Source organism: Gossypium raimondii, chromosome 12 (assembly GCF_025698545.1).
Source record: "Gossypium raimondii isolate GPD5lz chromosome 12, ASM2569854v1, whole genome shotgun sequence".
NCBI classification, from domain to species: domain Eukaryota; kingdom Viridiplantae; phylum Streptophyta; class Magnoliopsida; order Malvales; family Malvaceae; genus Gossypium; species Gossypium raimondii.
The window spans coordinates 40,850,572-40,863,886 of record NC_068576.1 but is presented as its reverse complement, the minus strand read 5'-3'; the positions used below and the strand labels follow the sequence as shown (position 1 = coordinate 40,863,886).

General features: G+C 30.0%; 1 long non-coding RNA gene and 1 pseudogene across 2 annotated transcripts; both read right to left on the bottom strand.

The window, feature by feature from the left end:
• Nucleotides 1-445: 445 nt before the first annotated feature.
• On the bottom strand, nt 446-1,943 carry LOC105762177 (zinc transporter 1-like; annotated as a pseudogene).
• Nucleotides 1,944-4,437: 2,494 nt separating this feature from the next.
• On the bottom strand, nt 4,438-12,847 carry LOC128035584 (uncharacterized). 2 transcript variants are annotated; one of them, XR_008192062.1, is made up of 4 exons: nt 12,706-12,847; nt 12,153-12,233; nt 10,511-10,572; nt 4,438-4,557 (listed from the first exon to the last, which is right to left on the bottom strand). It is a non-coding gene; the product is annotated as an uncharacterized LOC128035584 (long non-coding RNA). The 2 variants fall into 2 exon arrangements; XR_008192061.1 differs by lacking the exon at nt 4,438-4,557 and having other exon boundaries at nt 10,327-10,572.
• Between the last annotated feature and the right edge of the window lie 468 nt (nt 12,848-13,315).

Here is a 13,315-nt window from a genome sequence, read left to right as displayed (position 1 = left end):
AATTTCATAATATAATACAAATTAACGTATCTTTCTCTTGGATTTTTTCTTTTTCTTGCAAATGGACAGGCACGATAATAAAATGAGTTGTAAGCAATTAAATTTGTTGATTGTTATTTTATACGTTTAATATTTAATTAGTTTTTAAATATTGTATTTTTATTTACAGTAAATTTAACTTATTCAATATATTAATTTTAATTTGTCACCTAAGTTTAAAACTTACATGGATGTCACAATGTTATCATATTATTGCAAAAATACCATTTAATTGTTTATTGTTGTTATTTGATAACATGTGTTTGATGTGGAATGTTATGTTAAATATGCCACGGGTTAAAATTTTTGTTTGTTAATATTTCAATAATTTTTTACCTTTTTTCTTTTTTTTTTCTTTTCATCTTATTTCTCTTCCCAGCAAATCTTAGCAGCCATCGATTCCAAGCTATCCCTTGATTCCGATAAGTCCAGCCCCAATCTTTAATCCCATGATTGCAACAGCTCAACCTTGAAATTTAGCTTTTATAAAACCATTCAAAGCTAAGTCATGACAAAGAATAATATATTGAATAGAAAATAAAGAGTTAAACCTAAAACGCGTGCGTGTATTACTTGGGAAATGCATCCACTCAAGTCTCATGCCTTCAAAGAATCGATGAAAGGTGAGTGCATCCACCAAAGGTTTTATAGTATTGGGACCTTCGGAAGCACCCAATGATATCCCTATGATTACAAAGTGTACCACTATTCCCAATTCCAATATCTTAAAAGAAATCACATATACAATTTTCATATTATAATTTGAACTCATATTACAATTGAGTCAACTATAAAAAATATTGAAAAAAAATCACAATATATATAAATACTTCATAAAACAACAATATATATGATTCATAAAAAAAAAATTAGTTTCTAAGAAGTTGAGCTGAATCAGAATACTCAAGCATAGGATCAAAACCATGAGCATGGGCATGAGTAGCATGAGTATGAACATGGAGGTGAATTTCGTGTTCCCATGTTTTCTTTTCATCAACATAGTTGCTCTCATGGGTTTTGTGAAGGTGAGACTTGGTGTAATGAGATGTAGCAAACACATCAACCATCAATGTACCAATCTTAGTAGCCATAGCCAATAGTCTGGCAAACTGAAACTTATCCCAAGGGCTTTCACTAAGGCAAGGAGATGTTAAGTTTCCAATGACGTTGGGAAGGACATCGATGAAGCTGGTGGACAATATCACACTAGTGGAAATGCTTTGATGATGAAAATAGGGTTTCGGGGGGGAGGGGAAGCTTTGGTGTTGAACTGGTTTGAAAATGGTTTCTTGCACAACGAAAATTTAAACTTTTGAAAATCGACCTGGTTTGTGATTTTTATAGCAATAAACATTAGACCAAAATCGTACATGTGTTTTTGGATAGACAGGCCATTGTCGTTCTCGGCTTTCAACCAAATGATCTTTTTTGTTATTCTCGTACCACAAATTGTTTCGAGTGTGGGCTTGAACAAAATAAATCAAACACAGAAGCTAGAAATAATCTTTCTTTTCTTTGGGGTGAAAACGAAAATTCTCTTCTCAAATAGAAACCGACATAATCATTATTCCAAAAAATATATTTAATTTTTAGAAAATAAAAGTCTCTCTATTTTTGGGCACAATAATAATATCTGAAAGTTGCGCTAATAGCCCCATCGGTGCCACTTATTTATAGGGAGAGAAAGTAAAACCCTTGTTGAATTAGAGAAGTGTATTTCAACTAGAAAAAACAAAATCCTAATTCAACTAGGATATAGGGGGCGACAATCCTAGTTAATTATACTAGGGTTTGTCATCCCCCCTTATTACATAAGGGGCTTTTGGGTCTCTTCTATATCAAGTCCAATTATAAGTGTTTCCCGAACTTTTAATCCAATACTTTACAATTTGATCCAACCCCATATTTGTTTTCTATTTCCCAAAAATAAACTTCAATATATTTTCAATTAAATAATTTTCTCAACCAAATTATAATTCCGTTAAAATCATGATAACTTCACCATAAAAGAATCTATGAGAATATATATTTGATATTTTTGCATTCAACGGTTCACTATGACCAAATGATTTATTTCCATTTTCGAACTTCATTTATTTGAAAAAAATAAATTCATTTTTTAGGTCATTTTCCTTTTGGATAAAACAACATTCATTTCCAAATGATTTTATTTCTCCATTTTCATTTTCATTTTGGAGAAAATCTTAATCATTTTCAAATGTTTCCTATTTCTCCATTTTTGTTCATTTTTTTGTTCATTTGAGTCAACATGCAATTCATTTTTTATTTCAACGAGCTAGAGGAGGGACCAGATGGACATATGCAATTGGGGCTAAAATGATTTATAATTAAGTTCTAGCTTTTCACTTATTAATTATAAACTCATTTAGTCACGAAACCATTCCACTATAGTATCGTGATTGAGTTCTCCCCAACGACATACCATTACGAAAGCAACTTGATTAGTGCTCGTCCAATGACCTTGTCATAAATGTGTTACCCTCGTAGGATATCATTAATCTATTTGAGATAATATCCGTTCTCCAAATATGATCCTATTTTATCTTATGATAACCATTACATCTTCCTTCATGAAAAGTCAATCACTATCACATAGTGCTCAAGTCATTCATCACAAAGACAAACGACTCGTGGCCACGTTTACTTTTCATCAACCATGTAATGACAATGAGAGAATATCATTTACCCATGTCTCGTGCTATGAATTCCACTGTTGTGAATGACACTACATGCTACAAAAGTCGTACTCCCAACGCACCAACTTTCAATTCCTTATCTATTCGAACTCAGACTTTTACTTACATCAAAGTGTACGAGTCACACATACATAGTTCGTCATCCACCCAGGATTTAGGTATGTCACAATATGAACGTCACAAGTGAATAAATCCATAAACAAATTCAGGATCTATTCTTATAGGGTTTAGCCTGATGTACTGTCAGTCCAGTTAGTCACATCTAAGTCTCTATCTTTTGGGAGTCATTCGCTTCAATACCCAAGACAAAGTATCTCCCTAATTGGACTTGATAGTCGACGTATTAGTCTTTCAATTAGTTTGCTCATTTCCGATTAGACAGTTTGCTCATTTCCGATTAGACTAAGGACATGTTTAGGTTCGTTTACTAATATAAGTTGTCTTTCTATATTACGATCCAACTACATAATACCGCTTAGTATTAGTTTAGACGTTAGACAACCAATGAGCAACAATTGATATATGTAATCAATGAATTTGTTTTATTAACCAGTCTGTTCGAAAAACTACAAGTTTACAAACGAATATACTACACTCAGGGTTTGGTGTCTGGGGAAGCCATCGGCAATGGTGGAATCAATGGTTGTTAGGTTTGTTAGGAAGGGAAAAAAGATGAAACGAAAAGAAGAAGAAAGGGGAAAAAAAGAGAAAAATAAGAATAAATAAATATTTTAATACTAATTTTTTTTAAACTCATGGTGTAACACCCCTTATCGAAGACTGTTGCCGGAATCAAGCACGAAGCGTTACCTAACTTAACTTACTAATTCGGAGCATAAAAATTTGCTTTTAAAATTAATTCACTCGCATTCAATCAATATGTCCCCAAAAAGGATCTTCGAGACCCTAAAACATGCAATGAAAACGGTTCGGGTCCAAACCGGGAACATTAAAAATTTTCCAAATACTTAAACAAATTAAAATAATTTATTTCACTGTTCACTATAAAACTGCCCAACTGCATAGCAATTGCTAAATTAATTATAACTCAAGTTACAAAACTCAAAATTTAAATCTGTAAATTTTCTCTAAAACTAGACTCATATATATTATTATCATAAAATTTTTAGAATTTTTGGGCTAGCCAATTAGTACAATTTATTAGTTAAAGTCTCCCCAGTTTCGTTACCTGACAATTCCGACCACTCTTCACTAAAAATGAATTATCTCATTGTACAGAATTCGGATGAATTTCCGTTTGTTTCCTTTGAAAATAGACTAATTAAGGATTCTAAGAATATAAATTATAACTCATAATTATTTTTGTACAAATTTTAATGATTTTCTAAATTCAGAACAGGGGACTTCAGAAACCATTCTGACCCTATCACACTAAATTTCAAATATCTCATAATATAAAATTTATTTGCCTGAACTATTTCTTTCATATGAAATTAGACTCAATATGATTTAATTCTATATCTCATTCACTCTCTAATTCCATTTCTACTAATATTGGTGATTTTTCAAAATCACGTCATTGTTGCTGTCTAAAAAGCTGTACCACTGCAAATTTTTACTTTTTTATTATTTCTTTGTATTAACTATCATTTAGGCATACATAACATCAAACATACTCCTAATTAGCCATTTCATAAAGACATACACACAAAATGACTAAGTCCCCATACATGTCATAACTTAAAACGTTTGTCAATAAAAATACCCAATTGGTAAATTGATAGTTGATAGTGTGAAGCAATCTTCCACGACCTCCAACCCAAGCTTGCTTGATAAGGCTCTGGAACAAAGGAAAGGAAAGAGGTAAGCTTATAAAGCTTAGTAAGTTCACATGTAAAATAACAATCATTAGTAATGAATTTAGCTTATTACTAAGCTTTCATAATTTGCATAAATAATGCTAAGTTCATACTTTCCCATCTTACTCATCGGTAACCTTACCAAAAGCTCAGAATAAAAAAAATAAAGCACCTTACTTAATAGCTTGCTTACGTACCTGCAACATCTCATTTAACACATTAATACTCTTTCATAATATAGACATATTGCCAATCATGTCACAATGCGTCATAAGTATAACTGAAAACTTATCACTTACTTAATACTTGAATATACTCATTAAAATACTTTTAATATCATCAACTTATAACCTCAATATTATTAAGCCTTATGTACATAACTGTGCCTAGTTATAATACTCACATATCCTACTCTTACTTATCTTGAGCATACTCCTTGAATTTCCCGTTGAACTACTTGTAATATTAGGGATGTTTGGGATATTTCGTACACTTGGTAGGACGCCAATGCCATATCCCAGATATGGTCTTACATGGGATCACATATCGGTGTCGATGCCATGTAACACCCCTTACCCGTATCCAACACCGGAATAGGGTACGAGGCATTACCAGAACACATACACTTGTAAATGTATTTAACCGAGTTATAAAATTTCATCTAAATTAAAAACTTCAAAATTACTAACATACTTTTATAACTTTCCACAATATATCCTCAAAATATTATAATCTTAATAAATATGGCCTATGAGACCCGATACATACTCATGCAAGTCAATATTTCATTTTCATTTCATTCAATTTGCAATTTCTCATGCTCACAATTTAAATCATATCACTAGCAATTTTCATTTAATTCACGTACAATTCAATGCCACTAAGTTTAACACTAATACGTAATTACCATTTAATTCAATGTTTATTGACTATACCATTCATTAACACATTTATGAAATTCTCAATTCAATAACTTATTCTATTTCATATCTAAACCTTACAACATTAGTTTTTTAGTAATTATTTCACATTCATTTCAATTTCCCATTCCATTTTAATAATTTATCCATCATCAATTTCCTTTGTCAATTCGTTTTTTTATAATCAATTTACAATTAGAGTCTTTAAATACTCACTTCATACACTAAATCCATAAATATTTTTCAATAACTTGTATTCAATTAAATTCAAATATTATTTCACTATTTCAAATTATTTCATTTTCACTTCTCATTTTACATCATTTTATATTATCAAAATCTATTTCATAAAATTTATCATTATCGACATTAAATCACACACATACTTTTCATTACAATTATCACTACTAATAAAAATTCAATCTTTTAATATTATCAACTAATTATATATAACTATCATTCTTATTTCTTTATTTCAAATTTCACTTTTCACATATGTCTTATCATTCGATTTAGTTTTATCAAGAACTTTATTTCATTTGCCCCATTAACTTGACTCGGACTCGACGGATACACGGATTCCAACCAAACACACCAAGATACGATGTCGATGCAGATAGCGATAAGATTCAACACACAAAGTGCTGAATCATAATAAGATACGATAACGATATTCGACACACAAAGTGCCGAATCGATAATGAAGAACAATATTCGACACACAAAGTGCCGAGTGCATAAAGATAAGATAACGATTCGACACACAAAGTGCCGAATCGATAATGATAACGATGAGTCGGCACATAAGTGCCTAATCGATGTTTCAAATACCCGTACTCTTCTATATCCTATGGCATGCCAACTATATCCGACTAGTTAATAGGGTATTTAATTCACTTTCCAGTATAAATTTCCATCTTAATTCATTATCAATTATAATTTCTTATTTCAATCAGTTTCACAGTATTGCAGTAATTCATTATTTCAGTATTTTCACAGTTCAATGCAGTATACATAACAATATTCAGTATTCCGTAATTCAGTTCAGTATCGCGTATCAGTCTCACATATCAATTTCCACTTTCTCAGTTTCAATTCTAATAAAATCCATATCAATCTCCAATTTCAATATTCCAGTTTAATTCAATAATTCAATTCAAACCATTTCAATTTCTATTCAATAATCACATTGCAATGCATAACTTATAAATTTAACGTGACATAATTTAGCCATTACTTGGCCAAAGCCTAAGCATGTATACCAAATATGTTAGCCAAATACACATATAACATAAGCATTATAAGCATGGATGAGCACAACATTTATTAATGTATCACATTTACCAACATATGTTAATTCATAAACCATTCATGACATTACTTCATGCCCAATCATATACCAAATATACTATTCACACGTACTATGAAACTTTATTTTCACACATGAGCTTAAACCATGTCCAATAATGCACAAATATAAGCATCATTTCTATTTTATCGTTTATCAATTATAATCAAGCATATGACCAATTATACACAAATCATTCATACATTTCCCAATTTTCCTCCTCCTCCTCTCCATTCCACATCCTTAATGTGTATAATACACTTAAACAACATTAACTATAATTTCACTATTCACTCACATGTATATTCAAAGCTGTTTATCTGAGTCAGAGTCACTAAATTATTTTTATCCGGAACTACAGAGCTCCAAATTAAGATCCGTAAATTTTCCCCGAAACTAGATTCACATATCTTCTTACCATAAAAATTTCAGAATTTTTGGTTTAGCCAAATAGTACAGTTTATTCTTTAAAATTTCCCCTGTTTCGCTGTCTGACAGTTCCGACCACTCTTCACTAAAAATTAATTATCTCATTGTACAAAATTCAGATAATATTTTAGTTTGTTTTGTTTGAAATTAGACTCATTAAGGATTCTAAGAATATAAATTATGACTCATAATTATTTTTTTACAATTTTAACAATTTTCCAAAGTCAGAACAAGGGAACTCGAAATCATTCTGACCTTGTCTCACAAAATTAATTATATCTCATGATTTTCAATTCCATTGCTTACACCATTTCTTCTATGATAAACTAGACTCAATAAGATTTAATTTCATATTTTATTCACCCTATAATTCAATTCCTACAATTTTTGGTGATTTTTCAAAGTTATACTACTGCTGCTGTCCAAAACTGCTTTAGTGCAAAATGTTGATTTCTATTTTGCCCCAAATTTCACAGTTTATACAATTCAGTCCTTTCTCAATTAACCCCTCAATTGATCTAATTCTCTCAATTAATATTTTACCTAGACATTGTAAGTTATTTCACAACTATTGAAATTCAGAATTTCCACATATAGCTCTAACTTCAAACTCTTTTACTATTAGGTCCCAAACATTCACTTTCTATTCAATTCTTTCAATAAAATCAGTATATGAACAATTTAAAGCTCTAATTTCATGCTAAATCATCATATACTTCCAGCACATATTCATATCAACTTTCAAATTCTTTCATAAAATAAAAAACTAATGAATTCAACAAGTGGGCCTAGTTGTAAAAGTCATAAAAATACAAAAATTTCAAGAAATAATCAAGAATTGAACTTACTTGCAGTAAAAATATGAAGAACCAAACCCTTCCATGGTGTTTTAGCTGATGAGAATGCAGAAAAATGAAGAGAAATCTAGATAATTCCACTTTGGTCCTAACTTTATTAGGTAAATTTTGCAATATTCCAATTTTGCCCTTAATTCTCCTGATTTTCTGCCTTTGCCGTCCAGCCCAAATAGACCTTGGGTCTATTTTCCTTTTAAGCCCTCTTCCTTTTATCATTTAAGCTATTTAATCATTTACTATAATTTTGCATTTGTTACAATTTAGTCCTTTTGTTCAATTAATTATCTAACTTTAAAATTTCTTGACGAAACTTTAATACTAACTTTTAACACTCCATAAATATTTATAAAAATATTTATGGCTCGGTTTAAAATCTCGAGGTCTCAATACCTCGTTTTTGATTCTAATTATTTTAATATTTATTTCTAGTGCACTATTCAGTATTTCAAAATTTTTCCTAACTTCACATTTAACTTATACTCACTAAATTAATAATATTTTCTACTCATTTGTGGAATTTAGTGATCTCAAATCACCATTCCGACACCTTTGAAAATTCAGGCCATTACATTTTTTTTCCTCGTCGGATTTGTGGTCCCGAAACCACTGTTCCGACTAGACCCAAAATCGGGCTGTTACATGCCATGTCCTATACATGGACTTACACTGACTCTTCTCTATCCGTGCCGATGCCATGTCCCAGATATGGTCTTACACTAGCACTTCTCGGTCTATGCCAATGCCATGTCCCAGACATGGTCTTACACTGGCACTCCTCGGTCTGTGCCGATGCCATGTCCCAGACATGGTCTTACACTGGCACACTTACTGCCATGGTCCAACCATGGTCTTTTCCGTCAATTCTTTCTTAATTGCCATGTTATAAACATGGACTTTTTTGTCAAATCTTCCTTAATTGCTTTGTTATCAACATGGACCTTGAGATATCAATGCTTTGACAAATCATAGCTGAAACATACTTGCTCAAATTCTTAAGGTCAGTCACATAACTCAATAATAATAGCAACAATTGCATACTAATAAAATGCTACTCAACTTACATACTTACATTCTCAATCTCATCATATCCTCAATTTATCTTACTCTCCTCAAGTTATGCTATTCAATACTTTCTTGATCTTATACAAAGCCACATTACAACTATGGTCTTATATGTAAACTTATTCGAATTCTCATTTTTAATGTCGAATCACTATCGAACATTTCTCAACTATTATCATTATATTCAAAAATCAATACTAAAGCATTTATAACTAATATATCAATTTAGCATTCAAACATGCTTAATTAAATGCATATTAAACACATGAACTTACCTCGATACCAAAACGACCATTTGATCAACTTTCCCAATTTTTGGTTTTTCTCCTGTTCTAGGTCCAAATCTCATTTTTCGGGTTCTAAAACATCATATTTCACTTATTTAATCAATTTACTAATCATTTCAGACCTAAAACATATTTTGACAAAATTTACATTTTTACCCCTAAACTTTTGCATAATTACGATTTTCCCCTGGACTCGGAAATTAAACTTTATCCCTTTTTCTTATGTTTTATGACATGATGAACATTTTTCCCTTCTATGGCAACATCAAATTCTTTCTTTAACATGCACTTATGAACAATAATAATTTTTACCGATTATGCCGTTTCACTCGTTTTCATTGAAAATCGCTTAGCAAAAATCGTTTAACATAATTGTAAGCTTCATATTCTACCATGAAACATCAAAATACACACTTTTCATCTATGAGTAATTTTCCAATATAAATCCTAGCTCGAATTAATGGTAAAATTAGCTTAAGCGAGTTACCAGGATTCTAAAAATGTAAAGAACATGAAAAACGAGGCTAGAACGGACTTACTATGAAGCTTGGAAGATTAACAAACCCTAGCCATGGTGTTCCCTTGATACATTCGGCCATGGAGAAAAGAAATGATGAAAATGATAGCTTATTTCATGTTATTTTGTCTTTATTCATTAATTAGGTGAAATGCCCTTAAATACCTTACTTACTAACCATGTCTATTTTTGTTGTAACACTCCTAACCCGTATATGTCGATAAATTAGGGTTACGAAGCGTTACCAGATAAAACGCAACTTAACACAGACATTCAATAGAATTCAAGAATTTTACATTTATATTAAATTAGTCAAATATGAAGTAAGTATAATTATAAATTTTACTTTAACATTTTATAACAAAACATAACATTTCAGTTCAGTTAAACCGTAAGAAAAATAAGCTAGTTTCATATGGCTATTAATTATATATATACAGTACATTAAAGTACGACTCCCAAAATTTTATTTAGCCTATACATGCCATAAACTAAAATTTAAACGTTTTAATACCGAGATAGTAGATAGAGTGATGATCTTCGTAACGATCCCCGAGTCTGCAGCTTGGTTTTTAACTATAAAACAAATGGACAAAAACAATCAAAGTAAGCTTTTATAGCTTAGTAAGTTTATAGCATATCTAAAATACATATAAACGAACATATGTATAAACATTATATGCTTATAATCAAGTTACAGACATAATCATTAATTGCATATACTAATTTCTAATATACTTATCATTTTCATTTCATCGAATGCATATCTATGATTTTTCAAATACATAAGTCAAAAGCTTATATTTTTACTTATCAACTACATGAACCAAATGCACATTTATACTTCTAATCCACATGTGCCGAATGCATACATGTATATTCAACAATTTTCATAACAATCAATATATGTGCCTATTCACTAAACACATATATCCAAACATTTATATGCTCATCAAATACATATAAATAAATGTTCATATACTTATCCATTACATATAACCAAAATCATATATATATATATCAAATGCATATAATCACTTAATTTAACAGATTCACCGGCACTTAGCCTGCTAGGCTTATAGCCTGATTCAGATCACCGGCACTTAGCCTGCTAGGTTTATAACCTGATTCAGATCACCGGCACTTAGCCTGCTAGGTTTATAACCTGATTCAGATCACCGGCACTTAGCCTGCTAGGTTTATAACCTGATTCAGATCACCGGCACTTAGCCTGCTAGACGTATAGTCTGAATAATTTCACTGGCAATAAATCCGATTGGTACTGAGCTTTAACAAAAGAATCTCAATTCACAGGAGTTGTATCTCATATTTGTATATAAAATCCACATAAAATTCAACTCAATATTCATAACTTATATCTTTAAAACACATGGATATATATAAATCCCAATCATCAAATCTAACTTAAATAATTCAATAATTCAACCGAAACACATTTATATATATATATATAACCTCATACTTTAGATTCCACTACTAATATCATAAGATTTAACTTATAATATACTATGCACTTTTAACATTTGAATTCCATATATACCTATATAATTTCATATACCTTTTCAATACAAGATCTTATACATGTACATATATACATATTCGAATCTAACAAATATATATTACTCTATGCTTATATTCAAACAAGAACTTGTACTTTTATACATTATACACATACATATTCGAAATTAACACACATATATATAAATATAATTTCATACCTATACTCAATATAATTATTTATTCATATATATATACATGCTTATTCAATCCAACTTATACAAATATTTGATACATATATATATATATATATATATATCTTTATATATATCTATTCGAACATCATGTAAACATATAAAACAATTAACATTAACTAAATTAAAACTTTATTGACATATATACATACCTATGTTCGAATACATCACATGCCTATAGTTCCATACCTAAATTATTTACAAAGACATTGATGTATATATTTGTATATTCATACTCATTCGAACCTAACACATATATATACATAATTTTCATACTTCTCATTCGATTTATATACTTTTAATTTTAACTCAACATAAATACATTTGATATTCATACATGTAATATAAACTGATTTAATAAAATTAAATAGCTAATAAACTTACCTCGGATATCAACGGACACGATCGACTATTCAACTACTTTCGTTTTTCCCCAATCCAAATCCGTTTTCTTCGTTTCTCGATCTAAAAATATTCAAATTTAACCTTTTTATTCATCAAAACATTCAATTAAATCCAAAAATACATAAATGGGCAAATTACCATTTTGCCCCTAACATTTTACACTTTTTGCAATTTAGTCCTTTTTGCTCAAAACACAAAATACACAAAATTTGACTACACTCCTTTAGGGCTGAATATTCCTAGTATCTTTACAAGCCCACACATTTCATTTATTTCACATTTTAACCCCTCAAAAATTTATTTTTACAATTTAACCCTAATTACTCAAATTCATCAAAAATTCAAAGACAAAACATATTAATCTTTCACATATCTTTCATATTTCATCATCAACTATCACAAAGCTCAAGCATTCATCAACGATACATTTCAAAATCATCAACAATTCATAAAATTATGGCATGGGTTTTAAAGTATTCAAAGCAACGATCTCAAAAACGTAAAAATTATCGAAAACCGAACAAAAACGAACCTTGAATTTAAGCTTGAATATGGCCGAAACTTGACTAAGCTTTAATGGCTTTCTTCCTTCTTGGTTTCGGCTAATAAAGATGATAATAATCTAATGTTTTTATGCTTTTAACTATCTTATATTATAATATTTGTTAATTACTAATTTAGCCTTATTTAAATAAATATAACTTATATATAAAATAAGGTTAGTTTTGTCCTTAGCCATCCACTAACTATTTAGTGGTCTAATTGCATGTTTAAACCTTCCAACTAAAAAGACAACAATAAATAGATACTTTTAGCTTTAACCCCTAAATTTTTATTTTTATTCGATTAAGTCCTTTTTATTTAATCAGTTACTCAAACAACAAAATTGAAACACGAATATCTCACACAATCAAATTCACACATAGTAAACTCCCAAAGTAATATTAAAATATTTTTTGACTCAGATTTGTGGTCTCGAAACCACTATGTCCGATTAGGGTCGAAATCGGGTTGTCACATTTGTCCATCAAACTTTAATGATCTAATTTCTATTTAAGGACCTCTACTTTAAACCCCCATTTCAGTTAAGTACTTTATGAACTAGAACACATATTTTGCAACTTTTGCAAATAAGCCCTAAT